An 18,477-nucleotide genomic window follows, 5' to 3' on the forward strand; every position below is an offset into this window, starting at 1 on the left:
ACTAGAAATGCTACAATTGTTCTATTATGGCAAATTGTTATATAAGTACTGTATATCCTATAAAGATATATTATATTAGTTTAAAACAAAGATTTCAAAGCATTTTCAAAATGTGGAGAAGTGTTCAGTATAAATTACTTCCTTAAATATTTAGTTAAAAGAAAAACATGTGCGGAACTTGTGCTGGGTTGTGTGTAGACTCAGTTGTGTCTGACTCTTTGTAACCCCATGGACTATAGCCCACCAGGCTCCTCTGTCCATGGAATTTTCTAGGCAAGAATACTGGAGTGGATTGCCATTTCCTGCTCCAGGGAATCTTCCCAACTCTGGGGTCAAACTCAAGCCTCCTACATTGGCAGGCTGATTCTTTACTACTGCTCCACCTGGGAAGTGCAGAACTTAATTATAATTTAAAATGAACATCCATGTAACGAAAACCCAAGTCAAGAAGCAGAATTTTGCCAGCCTCCTGCAGGTCTTGTCCAAGTACACCAATTCAATCAAATTAAGTGCTTTTCTGACATTCATAGCAACTGCTTTTTTGTGTGAGTTTTTTTTGTTTGTTTTGTTTTGTTTTAGTTTTAACATCAACGTGTACTTCCCGAGACACTATAGTTTAACCTTGTTCAAATTTTTAAAATGTGATATGCATTTTACATTCAATCAGCAGATTCTTGCTCCATCTTTTATTTTTCTCTTCCCAGTTATGTTTAGAAGATTACAGTGCATTTGGGTCTCCTACAACTTGGATTTTTTGCTGATTTCACAAGCACCCTGCAGTTCAACATTCCTTTGCCTCCCATCTTCCTTGAAAATAGACAGCTGAATCCAGAGACTTGATAGACTAGTTTTAGTCACTTTGTCAAGGATACAGATGATGTTTTCTTTCCTCAGGAAGCATATTATGTGTGTTTGCTTGATGCTGTTAACAACCACTGATATTCAGTCACTGATGTTTTGAGGACTGAAGAATGATGATAGTATAATTCTTTTTTGTGAATTGGAATACTTCTATGAAGAGAATTTTCACTCATCTACTATTAGTGTTATAGTTCATATAAGAAAGGCAAGATAAAGATGAGCTTTTTTTCTTTTTTCCTATTATTTCTTTTAAAGAAAATGAATCTTTCCCTGCTGTCCTTCAAAAGTGACTAACAAGAATTTTCCTTTTTTTAAATAAGCTTTTTATTTTGAGATAACTGTAGATTCACATGCAGTTTTAAGAAATAATACAGACAAATACCATGTACCCTTTACCCAGTTTGCCCCAAAGTAAACATCCTACAAAACTATAATGCAATCATTCTTCCAGACTATTGATATCTATAGAGTCAAAATACAGAACATTTCCTTCACCACAAAGATTCTCATTTCACTTTTACAGCCACAGCCACCTCTCTCACTCTCCCAGCTTCTCTGTGCAATCAGACAATCTCTTCATTATTTCTACAATTTTGCGTTTCTAGAGTTACATTCAAGTGAAATTACATAGGCAGGTCAGGATCAACATAGTAGAGGAGTAAGAAGCAGAATTCACCTCCCTCCACAGAAACATTAAAAATATATCTACAAGTGGAGTTATTTGTTCAGAAACAGAAGACCTCAGATGTAAAGATAAGAAAACTGCCATGTAACTGGGTAAGACCAAAGGAAAAAAAAGAAATCAGGACAAAGCCTGTGCACTGGGGAGGGAGCTGTGATGGTAGAAAGCTACCTGTGTGTGGGAAGGCTCCTCACCATCACAGAAATTAGACTGGATAGAGACAGGAATTTGGGAGCCTACAAAGGGGGAGAGCAGCAACTGGTTTGTAGAAGGCAAAATGGAGAGTAGCCTGCACAGAGAGTTGGTACATCCACCCTGTTTTCTCTCCAACCTGAGATACTCCACTGTTGATGAGGGTGGGTGTTGGATGGTGAAGCTCAGATTCTGAAGCTCAGTCCCAGAGAAAGGATCAGAGTTATGCACCATTATTGAGAGTTGCATGAAGAAAGAGGCAGGACCACCGCAAAAACTTCTTTCCTTGTGAGAGCTACTATACAACAGGGCACAGTCTAAGGGAGTTCTAGGGTAGAGCATGGGTTGCCTCTGCCAGCATGGGCTCAAGAAGCTGCCTCTTCTGGGCCTGTAGGCAGATACCAGGCCCCACTCCTGCTAATCTGGAAAAACTAGGACAACTTCTGAAACTAGAAATTCTGCCAGCGGATCACAGGACACACACTCGCTGACCCAGAAGGACATGGAGAAATCCAGCCATTAGCAATTGCACCAAGGGCCCCAGAACCTGCACCTGCTGAACCAGAAGAGCACAGATAGCTTCTTCCACTGGGAATTCTGCCAGCAGGCCACAGGCTCTGCCCATGCTGATGGGCATGCTGTGTCCAAGGAGGGCACAGATAATTTCCATGACTAGGAGATCCTTTGTCGGATGCATAAAACTGCCCTGTTACTCTGGGGCACATGGATAGCTTTCCCTATTAGGAAATACACCAGTGGGTGCCTGGATCTGACCCACAGTCCCAGGAGGGTGCAGAGAACTCCCTCCCATCCTTGCTAGGAAATTCACCCAGAGAAAGGAATGAACCCCTATTGAGGCCCAGGGGTTTTGTGACTAAGGAAGAAGAGCTAAAATTTCTCCTCACAACTGCACAAATTGCAGAGTTACACTCTTGCTGATGGCTTCCTAAATTCAGCTCCTGTGAATCATCTGAAAGGAGAGCAAGTGCTCTTGCACCTGGGATGGGTCTGGCTTTAGCAGCTGTGGGCTCTTATACATGGAGACCGAGCCAGACCAGAGTTCAAGCTGCTTCCATAGCTCCCACAGGGGGTCCAGACGGACAACTCCTGCACTAGTAGGACCTAACTATAATGGACCTGTGCCTGTGGCAAGGTGAAAACAATACCTAAGAGGCACCAGGGCCAATTGCTGGCATATCAACACTTAAGGTGAGACAGAGAGCAATGCCAACAGTACACTTTGCGAATCCACAAAACAGGCAAAAAGGGACACAACAGAGCACATTCACAAGTGAACAACACCAAAGGAGGAAAACTCAGCAGCTTCTTTCCCAGTGACAGTGCTCCAGTCCTGCCTACCTTGCACCCCCAGATCAGAATCACAGTTAAGAAACAGATCTGGAGGACTCTATTCCAACAACTAGGGAGCAGACCCTGCCTCTGGCAGAGCAATGACAACCACAGCGTAAAGGGGAAGCCCTGCTCAATATTTAGGACAAGCTCTGATCACCACAAAACAAATCTAAATACCTTCAAGGGGATAACAACACAACTCTCTGGAACAACATCATCACCCATCATGGGTAGACTCAAGAGGCAAGAGGAACTGAAATCCTGTAGGCTGTGAAAAGAAGGCCACAAACACATGAGATGATAAATCTATCTGGAATAGAATTCAGAACAATGATAATAAAGAGGATGCAAGATCTCAGAAACAGATTGGAGACACAGACAAGAACGTATAAGAAAAGTTTTAAAAAGACCTAGAAGAGCTAAAGAACAAACAAACAAGAGATGAATAGAACTATAACTGAAATGGAAAAAAAAAGTTAAAAAAAAAAAAACTAGAAGAAAGCAATCACAGAATAACTAAGGCAGAAGAATGGATAAGTCATCTGGAAGACTGCTGCTGCTGCTAAGTCACTTCAGTCGTGTCCGACTCTGTGTGACCCCATAGATGGCAGCCCACCAGGCTCCCCCATCCCTGGGATTCTCTAGGCAAGAACACTGGAGTGGGTTGCCATTTCCTTCTCCAATGCATGAAAGTGAAAAGTGAAAGTGAAGACGCTCAGTCTTGTCCGACTGTTAGCAACTCCATGGACCGCAGCCTACCAGGCTCCTCCGTCCATGGGATTTTCCAGGCAAGAGTACTGGAGTGGGTTGCCATTGCCTTCTCTTGATCTGGAAGACCGAATGGTGGAAATCTCAGCCACAGAACAGAATAAAGGGGAAAAAAAGAGAGAGAGAGAACGGTCTCAGCACAGAAACAGCAGGATCTAACAGAAGCAAAAGAGATTAAGAAAGGTGGCAAGAAGACTCAGAAGAACTATACAAAAAAAGCTCTTAATGACCTGGATAACACCCAGTGGTGTGGTCACTCACCTAAAACCAGACATACTGGGGTGTGAAGTCAAGTGGGCCTTAGGAAGCATTACTATGAAGAAAACTAGTGGAAGTGATGGAATTCCAGCTGAGCTATTTCAAATCCTAAAAGATAATGCTATGAAAGTGCTGTACTCAATAGGCCAGCAAATTTGGAAAACTCAGCAGTGGCCATGGGACTGGAAAATGTGAGTTTTCATTCTAGTCTCAAAGAAGAGCAATGCCAAAGAGTATTCAAACTACCATACAATTGTGCTCATTGCACATGTGATAAGATTCACATGCTCTAAATCCTTCGATCTAGAATTCAGCAGTATGTGAACCGAGAATATCCAGATGTAAAAGTTGGGTTAAAAAAAAAAGTTAATATTTCAAAGTAAATGATGATTCTTTTTATTTAGAAACAGATCTTTCCTCTGCTCAAGAATGTTTCATGTTATGAAAACTGAGGTAATTTCTTTCTTTTTTTTTTTTTTTTACTTTATTTTGTTTTACAATACTGTATTGGTTTTGCCATACATTGACATGAATCCACCACGGGTGTACATGAGTTCCCAAACATGAACCCCCCTCCCACTTCCCACCCCATATCATCTCTCTGGGTCATCCTGGTGCACCAGCCCCAAGCATCCTGTATCCTGCATCAAACATAGACTGGTGATTCATTAATTTCTTGACTACTGTTTATTTTTCCTCTTTAGGAATTCTAATCACCATATATTGGATTTCTATTTTCTGACTTCTTTATCAAGTTGTCTCTTTCACAGTGTTCATCTCTGACTTTTACTTCTTAATACTGGAGTTATCAAACCTGTACACTAAGTCAGAGAATTTACTGTCTGCATAGATGACTCTGACTTTACTGTTTATGAATAGTTTCTCTGTTGTTTTCCTATTTTTAACTTTACATCACCATCTCTTTTAAACTGTGTTTATTTTCAGTGTGCTGTCTTTCAATCCACATCATAATAATTTTGTCCCATCTTTGATATCTTTTCTTGTTTTCATAATTTCTGTTTTCTTCATTCTCACACAAAAAAGATGACTTGAGCATAGTTTTTTTTGCCTTCTTTCAATCTCATCTCATAGCATCTAATATCCAAGAAAACATTTTTAAGCTTTTAGTCATGTGGATGATTCCTTTTTATCTTATATTCCCTTGGGCTTCCCCAGAAGTCTTTTAATGGAGTGATAGAAGATTAGAAAGTTGATCTAAACTCAACATTTTTTCCTGGAAATCCTCTAATTAATGTTTTTAAGTGGTTTCTGACACTTAATTTTCATTCATGCTTTAGGTTTCTGACATCCCACTTCTATATCATTTAACACTCGCCAACTTTCTTAATCTGTGTACCTTTTATTTCCTAGTGAGTCATATAGTACCTTCTGATATCTATTCCTTCTTCAAATTTGTTTTAAATTTCAGATTTAAGTATATTTGTATTTTCTTTTTCTAGCTGAATGTTAAACTCTTTAAGTTGATCCTCCTTTTCTCCATGAAAACTTATTAGTTTCAATTTGTTTTAATTATTAATACCATGAATAATTGCCTATTTATTTTAATTGGAGTAAAACCTTACCAAAGCTTATATTGGTACAAAGTGAAAAATAGTTCATTTTATGTGTTTGTGCATTATTTCAATTCTAATGTTTGTTTGTTTGTTTGTTTGTTTAATTTGGAAACAGTTACTTAAAAAAGAGAAAAAGCTACAGGACATGGGTAGAGATGAGGAGAGGGTGAGATGCATGGAAAGAGCAACATGAAAACTTACATTACCATATGTAAAAGAGATAGTCAACTGAGAATTTGCTATATGGCTAGAAAACTCAAACAGGGGCTCTGTAACAACCTAGAGGGGTGGGATGGGGAGGGAGATGTGAGGGAGTTCCAAAAAGGAGGGGATATATATATACCTATGGCTGATTCACATTGAGGTTTGACAGAAGCAGAAAAATTCTGTAAAGCAATTATCCTTCAATAAAAAATAAATTAATTTTAAAAAGTAATCAACATTAATTCTATCAGTAATTTTTATTCTGCTCTTAAGGGCTTCCCTGGTACTCAAACAGTAAAGAATCTGCCTGCAATGCAGGAGACTCAGGTTCTATCCCTGAGTCAGGAAGATAACCTAAAGAAGGAAATGGCAACCAACTCCAGTGTTCTTGCTTGGAGAATTCCATGGAAAGACTTTGACAGACTACCATCCACGGAGTCCAAAGAGTCAGACGTGACTGAGCAATTAACACACACATACACTCAGCTCTTAAGCAGTATTGTGCTTCTCAAATAGAACTTTAGAGAATATAATACTTCGGATATTACAAATGCAATATGTTAAAATTCACATAGTAAGAATTGGGCAAACAGGCTAAAATAAATGCAATGCACACTGTAATTCATATGAAATAAAATAAATGCAAGTCACATGACAGTTGTGGATGTGACTGGTGATAGAAGCAAGGTCCGATGCTGTAAAGAGCAATATTGCACAGGAACCTGGAATGTTAGGTCCATGAATCAAGGCAAATTGGAAGTGGTCAAACGAGATGGCAAGAGTGAACATCAACATTCTAGGAATCGGAGAACTAAAATGGACTGGAATGGGTGAATTTACCTCAGACGACCATTTTATCTGCTACGGTGGGCAGGAATACCTTAGAAGAAATGGAGTAGCCATCATGGTCAACAAAAAAGTCCAAAATGCAGTACTTGGATGCAATCTCAAAAACAACAGAATGATCTCTGTTTGTTTCCAAGGCAAACCATTCAATATTACGGTAATCCAAGTCTATGCCCCAACCAGTAATGCTGAAGAAGCTGAAGTTGAACAGTTCTATGAAGACCTACAAGACCTTTTAAAACTAACACCCACAAAGATGTCCTTTTTATTATGGGGGACTGGAATGCAAAAGTACGAAGTCAGGAAACACCTGGAGTAACAGGCAAATTTGGCCTTGGAGTAAAGAATGAATCAGGGCAAAGGCTAATAGAGTTTTGCCAAGAGAACGCACTGGTCATAGCAAAACCCTCTTCCAATAACACAAGAGAAGACTCTACACATGGACATCACCAGATGGCTGACACCAAAAACAGATGATTATATTCTTTGCAGCCAAAGATAGAGAAGCTCTATACCGTCAGCAAAAACAAGACCAGGAGCTGACTGTGGCTCAGATCATGAACTCCTTATTGCCAAACTCAGACTTAAATTGAAGAAAATGGGGAAAACCAAAAACCATTCAGGTATGACCTAAATCAAATCCCTTATGATTATACAGTGGAAATGAGAAATAGATTTAAGGGACTAGATCTGAAAGAGTGCCTGATGAACTATGGACAGAGGTTCATGACATTGTACAGGAGACAGGGATCAAGACCATCCCCAGGAAAAAGAAATGCAAAAAAGCAAAATGGCTGTCTAAGGAGGCTTTGCAAATAGCTGTGAAAAGAAGAGAAGTGAAAAGCAAAGGAGAAAAGGAAAGATATAAGCATCTGAATGCAGAGTTCCAAAGAATAGCAAGGAGAAGTAAGAAAGCCTTCCTCAGCGATCAATGCAAAGAAATAGAGCAAAACAACAGGATGGGAAAGACTAGAGATCTCTTCAAGAAAATTAGAGATCCCAAGGGAACATTTCATACAAGGATGGGCTCAATAAAGGACAGAAATGGTATGGACCTGAGAGAAGCAGAAGATATTAAGAAGAGGTGGCAACAATACACAGAAGAACTGTATTAAAAGGATCTTCACGACCCAGTTAATCACAATGGTATAATCACTCACCTAGAGCCAGACATCCTAGAATGTGAAGTCAAGTGGGCCTTAGGAAGCATCACTACGAACAAAGCTAGAAGAAGCGATGGAATTCCAGTTGAGCTATTTCAAATCCTGAAAGATGATGCTGTGAAAGTGGTGTACTCAATATATTAGCTAGTTTGGAAAACTCAGCAGTGGCCACAGGACTGGAAAAGGTCAATTTGCATTCCAATTCCAAAGAACAGAAATGCCAAAGAATGCTCAAACTACCTCACAATTGCACTCATCTCACACGCTAATAAAATAATGCTCAAAATTCTCCAAGCCAGGCTTCAGCAATACGTGAACCATAACTACCAGATGTTTTTAGAAAAGGTAGACTAACCAGAGATCAAATTGCCAACAGCCGCTGAATCAGTGAAAAAAGCAAGTGAGTTCCAGAAAAATATCTTTTTCTGCTTTATTGCCTATGCCAAAGACTTTGATTGTGTGGATTACAATAAACTGTGGAAACTTTTGAAAGAGATGGGAATACCAAACCACCTGACCTGCCTCTTGAGAAACCTATATGCAGGTCAAGAAGCAACAGTTAGAACTGGACATGGAACAACAGACTGGTTCCAAATAGGAAAAGCAGTACATCAAGGCTATATATTGTCACCCTGCTTATTTAACTTACATGCAGAGTACATCATGAGAAATGCTGGGCTGGAAGAAGTACAAGCTGGAATCAAGATTGCTGGGAGAAATATCAATACCCTTATGGCAAAAGTGAAGAGGAACTAAAGAGCATCTTGATGAAAGTGAAAGAGGAGAGTGAAAAAGTTGGCTTAAAGCTCAACATTCAGAAAACTAAGATCATAGTATCTGGTCCCATCACTTCATGGCAAATAAATGAGGAAACAGTGGAAACAGTGGCAGACTTTATTTTAGGGGGCTCCAAAATCACTGCAGATGGCGTTTTCAGCCATGAAATTAAAAGACGCTTACTCCTTGGAAGGAAAGTTATGACCAACCTAGACAGCATAGTAAAAAACAGAGACATTACTTCGCCAACAAAGACCCATCTAGTCAAGGCTGTGGTTTTTCCAGTGGTCATGTATGAATGTTAGAGTTGGACTATAAAGAAAGCTGAGCACAGAAGAATTGATGTTTTTGAAGTGTGGTGTTGGAGAAGACTCGTGAGAGTCCCTTGGACTGCAAGGAGATCCAACCAGACCATCCTAAAGGAGATCAGTACTGGGTGTTCATTGGAAGGACTGATATTGAAGCTGAAACTCCAGTAATTTGGCTACCTGATGCGATGAGCTGACTTGAAAAGACCCTGATGTTGGGAGGGATTGGGGGCAGGAGTAGGGGACGACAGAGGATGAGACGGTTGGATGGCATCACTGACTCAATGGACATGAGTTTGGGTAGAGTTCCGGGAGTTGGTGATGGACAGTGAGGCCTGGCGTACTGCAGCCTATGGGGTCACAAAGAGTCGGATACAACTGAGCGACTGAACTCAACTGAACATTGTAATTCAAACATCTTGATATCTGTAATACTTCCCCTATATGTTAATTTAAAAGACAGTTCAGTAAATGATTAAACTAGATGGTAAGATCCTTTAGAAAATTCACTTTTAATTAAAATCATTTAGAAGGCTCCTAGTGGTTCAAGAAGCACTTTATACCCACAGAGTTGACATTATACTAGTAGAATTGGTACAATCATGCCATTTGTTAAAACATTAAACTGCTTCTATACTGGCTGATAAACAGCTTTTACCATATACTTTCTAAGTGACTACCATTGTGATCCTGCCACTTGGATGTTGAGATTAGGAGCATATAAGTGCTCTTATAACCTCTGAATCACTGGTGTATGTATGTACTATAAATTAATTTTGGCAACTTAATTGTTGTGACAATTAAGTCTATCACATAGGCCTTTTAAAAGCATCATTACTACTTCGTTATAATAGTCAATTCAACTTTTTAATTTTTGTAACTTAGAAAACTCCTCAGGTTAAAGCATCTATTTCCCTATGAAACATTCTATCTTACTCTTACATGGCATTCTTTGGTATGAAGAAGCATGCAAATAACAAGAGATGGCTTTACATTATTTCAGAAAAGTAGCTCTATATCTAGGGGTGCAGTCTATAAATAATTCAGGGGAGAAGGCAAGGAAAGCAATGGCATACAGGAAGTGTGAGATATGGCCACTGTAATTTCAGTACTGCTTGGTGATATGGCAGATACAGAAAGATCAAGATAATAGATGGGAAAAGTTGTAACTAAAGGGAGAGATTTTTTTTTCTTTACTAACCTTTCATTATGTGATACTACATATTTTCCTTTAAATTAGCATTTTCTATAACGTACTAAATATTCACAGATGTATCTATTATCTACTTGTATTTACAAATATTGAAATCTTCTTTTGAATACTTGTATATCACTATAGCTCATATTGTATTGTGAATTTCCTCCTTAGATATAATTTTAGTTCAGACAAAATTTTGAAACAATACTTGGGTTAAAATGTATGTGTGTTTGTGTGTGATATGCAAGCAAAAACGCATATAGACCTTCTTTTCATTCAGAATTTTAATTTTAATATGAAAATAAACTGTTTTTCAGGTTTAGTAGAATGATTTACATATATACAGTATAATAATTAAAATTGAGTCTGATAAAATTTTAATAAAAACTAGATTAGTCACTTAGTATTACTTTGGTTGTAATTTTGCAACATAACTTAAAAGATGATAAAACTCACTATAAATTATTGTAATAATTTAGATTTTTTGCAAATATATATGTTGGACAGCAACTACTCCTATAATTTTTGACTTAGTTAAAAACCAAACACTTAGAATCTGGCACATTGGTAGTTGACTCCACCTTCCAGGTTGCACAAAGTTTTTAATTTCTCTGAGTCTCATTTTCTTTCCTCAGTTGTAAAATCAAGAAAGTATAATATCTCCCTCCTAGGGTTTCAGTGATGATTAAATAGGACTATGCATGTAAGGTTCTTCAAACAGCCCCTAGAACATAGATATTAGCTACTATTATCACCACTGCTGCCTCTGAGTCGCTTCAGTCGTGTCCGACTCTGGGCGACCCCATAGATGGCAGCCCATCAGGGTCCCCCGTCCCTGGGATTCTCCAGGCAAGAACACTGGAGTGGTTTGTCATTTCCTTCTCCAATGCATGAAAGTGAAGTCTGTAATACATCAAAAGATTCTTTCTCTTTTAGTGCTAATTACTAAAGTTTCCACAGCCTGCACTATGTCATTTCTTATTGTTTAGTCTCTAAGTCATGTCTGACTCTTTTGTGACCCCATGGACTGTAGCTTGCCAGAGTCCTCTGTCCATGGGATTTTTCAGGCAAGAATACTGCAGTGAGTTGCCATTTCCTTCTCTGGGGAATCTTCTCAACCCAGTGATGGAAACCACATCTCTTTCGTTGAGGAGGATTCTTTACTGCTGAGCCACTGTGGAAGCACTTAGTAAAAAGCACTTAGCAAAACTTAACTAAGGCCAAAAAACTTGTCTTAGTCAGTGTTTATAAATTATGACTGTTTAAGGGCTATGCACTTGCTGTTTCCCCATTGTATATGCTTTATTTTGACTTAAGTAGGAGGCATGTACAGTCATATTGTGTTTATTCATATACAAGATAATTTGTAAGAAGTAGTAATTGACTTTAATCTCTGGAATACTGATCTAGTATTCTGATTCTAATATTCTTTGAATACTGATCTAATAATCTCTGGAATACTGAGCACATACTTGAAAGGTCTCAAGTATGTAGAAATGGCCATTGATGAATTTACATTTAAAATAAGGAATAAAGACAGAAGGAATCATTTGTCATGTATATTCTGGTTGTTACAAAATTGGGAATCTGACCACTTGCTGCTCTGAAACTAATAAGGAAGCAAGGTTAGTGTAAAGGAAAGCTTCTTTTATTTAGGATGCCAGCAGTCTGGGTGGGGAACTCTTGTCCAAAGGCCGACTGCCTGCCACTGCCAACCAGAGGGAGGGGGCCGTGTAGAAGAAGCACAGTCAGCTCTGAAAGACAGGCTGTATGTAGCCTGATCAGTGTCATCTTGATTGCTTTAGGTGCAGTTAGTCTTTAGGTCCAGGGTCAGTTTGTTTCCATTTCTTTGAGGCAAGTTCTTGAAATTATGGCAACTTATGTCATGGCTACAGTCTGGTCCCTATGTGGTTAACATCTTTCACCTGGTAATGGTTTCAGTATCTAAAAGACAGTTCACACTATATGGCTCAGAATATTATCGGTAGCCTTGGAAGAGTGACTAAAGGCCTTTGACTATGCTCAATGACTAAACTATTATTACTAAGTCTTGTTCTGCACTTTCTCACTTTTCTGATTTAACTTATTCTTTGGCTAAAGTTTTTCCACAGACAAAAAGCAGTCTAAGGACATGGGGCAAGTACCATAAAGTCCTGTTCCATTTCATGGTGGAGGTGGTTAAGTCTTTGTAATATCATGCTACTCCCTGAACAAATATTCTTTCAGTTCAGTTCAGCGCAGTCGCTCAGTCATGCCTGACTCTTTGAGACCCCATGAATCGCAGCACGCCAGGCCTCCCTGTCCATCACCAACTCCCAGAGTTCACTCAGACTAACATCCATCGAGTCCGTGATGCCATCCAGCCATCTCATCCTGGGTCGTCCCCTTCTCCTCCTGCCCCCAATCCCTCCCAGCATCACAGTCTTTTCCAATGAATCAACTCTTCGCATGAGGTGGCCAATGTACTGGAGTTTTTCAGCTTTAGCATCATTCCTTCCAAAGAAATCCCAGGGCTGATCTTCAGAATGGACTGGTTGGATCTCCTTGCAGTCCAAGGGACTCTCAAGAGTCTTCTCCAACACCACAGTTCAAAAGCACCAATTCTTTGGCACTCAGCCTTCTTCACAGTCCAACTCTCACATCCATACATGACCACAGGAAAAACCATAGCCTTAACTAGATGGACCTTAGTCGGCAAAGTGATGTCTCTGCTTTTGAATATATTGTCTAGATTGGTCATAACTTTTCTTCCAAGGAGTAAGCATCTTTTAACTTCATGGCTGCAGTCACCATCTGCAGTGATTTTGGAGGGCAAAAAAATAAAGTCTGACACTGTTTCCACTGTTTCCCCATCTATTTCCCATGAAGTGATGGGACCGGATGCCATGATCTTCATTTTCTGAATGTTGAGCTTTAAGCCGACTTTTTCACTCTCCTCTTTTACTTTCATCAAGAGGCTTTTTAGCTCCTTTTCACTTTCTGCCATAAGGGTGGTGTCATCTGCATATCTGAGGTTATTGCTATTTCTCCTGGAAATCTTGATTCCAGCTTGTGTTTCTTCCAGTCCAGCGTTTCTCATGATGTACTCTGCATAGAAGTTAAATAAGCAGGGTGACAATATACAGCCTTGACATACTCCTTTTCCTATTTGGAACCAGTCTGTTGTTCCATGTCCAGTTCTAACTGTTGCTTCCTGACCTGCATACAGATTTCTCAAGAGGCAGGTAGGTGGTCTGGTATTCCCATCTCTTTCAGAATTTTCCACAGTTTCTTGTGATCCACACAGTCAAAGGCTTTGGCATAGTCAATAAAGCAGAAATAGATGTTTTTCTGGAATGCTCTTGCTTTTTCCATGATCTTACTTTTTAACATAATCCCCTCTCTCTTGACCCTGTACCTTTCAGTTCAGTTCAGTACCTTTAGTCACTTACTAAACTATTGTACAAAGGAGAACAGGGAACAGATTGGCATTTGTTTTGGCACCGAATACTGCTCAAGTTCTGAAAGATATATCTGTTGAAATATTGATGGACTTTATTCTGACTCTTGAGGAAAAAAAGAACACAGATTCAGAATATCAAAGAGGAAAATGAGGGAAAAGAAGAAGAGGAAGAGGAAGGGAAGGGGGAAAAGACGAAAAGGGGGAGAAAGGCGGGGTGGGGGGGAAGTGTTGCTATTTGAAAGAATTGCTCTGCAGAAAAGAAGAAAGAGATTAATGCTCACCAATGTGGTGAGCAATCTGGGAATGAGGACTGTTTCTCTTACATCCAAGCATGTACAAACTACCTCCAACGTTTGCCCTGTGCTCACTGGAGGCAGAAGGGCCTAGTCATATTCAAGTATGAAATATTAGGCATCATGATAAACAGCAGTAGAGAGGAATTGGATATTGTGGTTATGAATCAACCCTCTTCAATAGATTATTTGAAAGGATTGCAAATAACACACATAAGGAAGAGTTCATAGTATTTTTCCAGGGAAATAGTTATGACTTATTAAGGGGTCATGGGAGAGAAAGCATTACAGACCTCTTTGTTACTTAAGATTTTTAACTTTTAGAATGTAACATAAATTTACACTAATTATGGAGGGATCTTAGCACAATTTAAAATGTGAAAATATGCATGCCCTGAATTGTTGAAAATCTCAGAATTTCAAAAATACAGATCGAGTCTTTCTTGTTCTAATTGAAACAAAACAGTATAGTTTCTCAAATTGATTACTATCGGTAAATGTTTTTTTTTAGTTTTGTCTGTTTGTATTATTGGTTTAAAAGCTCATTACATTTCAAGCTAGATATATCCTAACTAGCTTTTCAAACATCCTTAGGGAATGATGTGCCAGACTCAGTGCTTAAAATGTGTTTTCAATAAGGAAATTCCTACTATTCACTTTTACAAACACCTTTATTCTGGCTGTTTTATATTTTTTAGAGTGGTTCACATATATTACCTCACTTAACCCCCCAAGTGAGAAAATTTTAAATGAGTAAAATATGTTTTATCAATCCATAAATGAGAAAAATGATACAAAAACAAAAAAAAGAAGAGGCTACATGGCTCACTCACTGTCATACAATTAGTAACAAAGAGATGTTTTTCCCCTTTTATTTCTTTTTGTATTTTCTTCTTTCTGTTTTAAGAACTTGAATTGTTTTATTATTCTTATTCTAGACTCTTTGCAACCAATGGCATGCATTTGTGAGATAAGACACTGGTGTTAGAATTTATGGTATTAGTAATTGAATTTGTTATCTATACTGTATGACCACTCTCATATTTAGAGGATTAAAGAAGAAACATATATTTGTTAATTGATATTGTGGGTTGGAAGAAGGTTTCTTTTGCTAATTTCACTTGGGTGTATTCAGACAGCTACATTCAGTGGGGCAGGGCTTAGTGGGGATGGCTGGGATAATAGGGTATTTCTCTCCATATGATATTTAATGTGAAGACTGTGATTTCTTTTTAACATAGTGACAGCTGGCAAGCTCAGATATGTAATCATTTATCATATCGTTTCTCGTGTCATGCGTGTTGATATCCCTTTGGCCATGATATTTCAGAAGGGGAATCCCTAAGTAACGTAAAACACTTTACCCTGTTCTGCTCTCTAAGTACAATGATTAATGCCCTGATTCATCTATAAAATAAATTTGCACTTTGCCAAAACTCCAATATCTTATTCAATCAAGGTCTTGAAGTCCATGTTCCTTTTCTGTAGCAGTTCTGGATATTGATAATATTTCTTATTGCTGTACCTTTAATGTGTTCCTGTTTTTCCAGGAATGATTAAACTAAAAAGCTAAGTCACACGCCTTAATATTGCCAATATACAGTGATGACTGTATCAAATCCAAGAATCAAGATTGCCGGAAGAAATATCAATAACCTCAGAAATGCACATAACACCATCCTTATGGCAGAAAGTGAAGAACTAAAGAGGCTCTTGATAAAAGCAAAAGAGGAGAGTGAGAATGGCTTAAAACTCAACATTCAAAAGACTAAGATCATGGCATCCAGTCCCATTCACTTCATGGCAAATAGATGAAACAGTGAGAGACTATTTTCTTGGGCTCCAAAATCACTGCAGATTGTGACTGCAGCCAAGAAATTAAAAGACACTTGCTCCTTGGAAGAAAAGCTATGACAAACCTAGATAGCATATTAAAAAGAAGAGACATTATTTTGACAACAAAAGTCCATCTAGTCAAAGTTATGGTTTTTCCAGTAGTCATGTATGGATGTGAGAGTTGGACTATAAAGAAAGCTGAGTGCTGAAGAATTGATGCTTTTGAACTGTGATGTTGAGAAGACTCTTGAGAGTCCCTTGGACTGCAAGGAGATCAAATCAGTCCATCCTAAAGGAAATCAGTCCTGAATAGTCACTGGAAGGACTGATGCTGAAGCTGAAATTTCAGTACTTTGGCTTCCGGATGCGAAGAACTGACTCATTTGAAAAGACCCTGATGCTGGGAAAGATTGAAGGTGGAAAGAGAAGAAGACAACAGAAGATGAGATGGATGGATGGCATCACCAACATGAGTTTGAGCAAGCTTCAGGAGTTGGTGAAGGACAGGGAAGCCTGGCGTACTGCAGTCCATGGGGTTGCAAAGAGTCGGACGTGACTGAGCTAATGAACTCAATAGTGATGAGACAAGTACAGAATAACTGCAAAAGCACTCTTGTTCAAAAAGTTAAGAAATGAGAGGCAGTCACTAGTACACAACAATTCTGAAAAGAGCTGGGTGTTAGTTCTCAGGATTTCCCACTCCAAAGACAGGGAATGCTTCTGATTAGAGTCTAATAACTGGGAGCATGACTCTTGAATTCTTTCTCCCTGGAGACTCTTGGCTCCACCCTGTTAAATACACTTTTTCTTTTCTAAGAAATGACCAGTTTTGAGGCTGAGTATCTTCTCAGGTTGCTTTTTGGTCATAGAAATGTCTCTGTGGGCATAGAGATATCTTTTCATTTTGAACTACTTCTGACCCTTTTAGTTCAATCTGAGATTTGATACTACTCCCTTAAAAATGTGAGCTTCATATGCATGTAACTGCTTACACCATGTTTCAAAAGCTGTATGCACAATTATTTCTGAAACAGACTTCTTTCTATTTTGCATAGATTGTTGGAACAGAGGCTTTTAGATACTTGGAAAGCATTTTGTGAAGCTGACTGTGTCTATGTGGTAACTCCATAAATGTTTCTAAATTATTAACAGGATCTTATAGCTATCCTTGGAGAAGGAAATGGCAACCCAATCCAGTATTCTTGCCTGGAGAATCTCTTGGACATAGGAGCCTGGAGGGCTACAGACCATGGGGCTTGTAAGAGTCAGACATGACTTAGCAACTAAATATAACTATTCTAAACTTAATCCTTACCGTGAGTCCACTTACTTTGAGACTATTTTACTAATGGGGAGGACTGGAGAAAATATAGTTGTCTTTTCAAACTAAGTAAGTCCTGTGTCCTCTATATTTACTATTAACACCATGTGTGAACTGAAAGTGTACTTAGTTCAATTTTCTTTTCCTGTACCTTGATACACACAGGTAAAAAAATCAAATTTATAATACCCAGCCTGGAAATCTCAGTTTCACTGGCTCGTTAAGCATATTCCACGTTTTCTAATCAACAACAGGGTACAGTTTTGCCAATTATTTCACTAAAATACTCAGATCACTATGTTTTTCAACCTCCAATAACAATTTCTTCCCTTCTTTTTCAGCTTCATCTTGTCTGTCTTTCTTCTGAGCTTCACTGATAGCCTCTTTGACATTCTTTTAGCCTTTACCCACTCATACCTAGTACCAAAGTCAGTACTGCATATTTAAAATTTTCTATTATAGCCCCACTTCTGACAAAATATTCTGATCAGTTATTTAGTCAATTCCTGTATGATGAGTATAATTAAAATAATAATCTATAAATGTAACCAAATAGGTCTCTCTTAAAATTGGTTGAATGTTTTAGGAACAAGAATTCCTTTCATCAGCAAATGATTTAACTTTTATCACTAGGTTAGGGGTATAAATACATGCTAACCCTTTTAAACAATTACTGTCTTTCAATTATCATGCTAAAGATTTAAATTCATTTTCTTGTTGTATCATCACAATAGTTCATTCAATGAGATTCATAGTAACATTTCACTGGTATGGGTACCTGAGATTTAGGAAAGGTTTGTAACTGTCTCAAGATCACATATAAAGTAATACATTTTAGATTTAAAATATTAGTATATTTTTGATTTAAAATATTCTGACTTCAGAGATGGTGTCCTTAAACACTATACAATATTTTCAAGATGAGCATTATTTTACATTAAGGTTCTGGAGGCCTTAATAACGACAAGAGATATCAATAATCAGGGTTAGTGCCCTACATTGTCTTTATTTGTAAAACAGGGAAAAGTGTAGTATCCAGCTGTATATTTTTTAATAAATCTTATTTTGTAAAACTCAATACCATTTCTTTGTTAGTGCCATTATATTGTGACTTTCTATAACAAGTCTAAAAATTGAGTTTTCATATTTCATTCAGGAAGTTTTTCATATGGCACTGTGAAATGAACAGCAGATTGGGGTCTTCCAAGGTGTGAGATTCAAGACTGGAGTTGCAAATTCACTAGATTTTTGTGACAAGGTATTCCTTCTTTTTGCTTTAGAGGCTGAGATTGGAGGTGGGGAGGAGCAGAGCACTACATGAAAGAGATTTAAATTTCAGAATAAAAAAATAGGTAAAGAAAGTAAGTTTTCCACTTTCAAACAAAAACCACTGTTAAATTA

Source organism: Oryx dammah, unplaced genomic scaffold (assembly GCF_014754425.2).
Source record: "Oryx dammah isolate SB20612 unplaced genomic scaffold, SCBI_Odam_1.1 HiC_scaffold_25, whole genome shotgun sequence".
NCBI classification, from domain to species: domain Eukaryota; kingdom Metazoa; phylum Chordata; class Mammalia; order Artiodactyla; family Bovidae; genus Oryx; species Oryx dammah.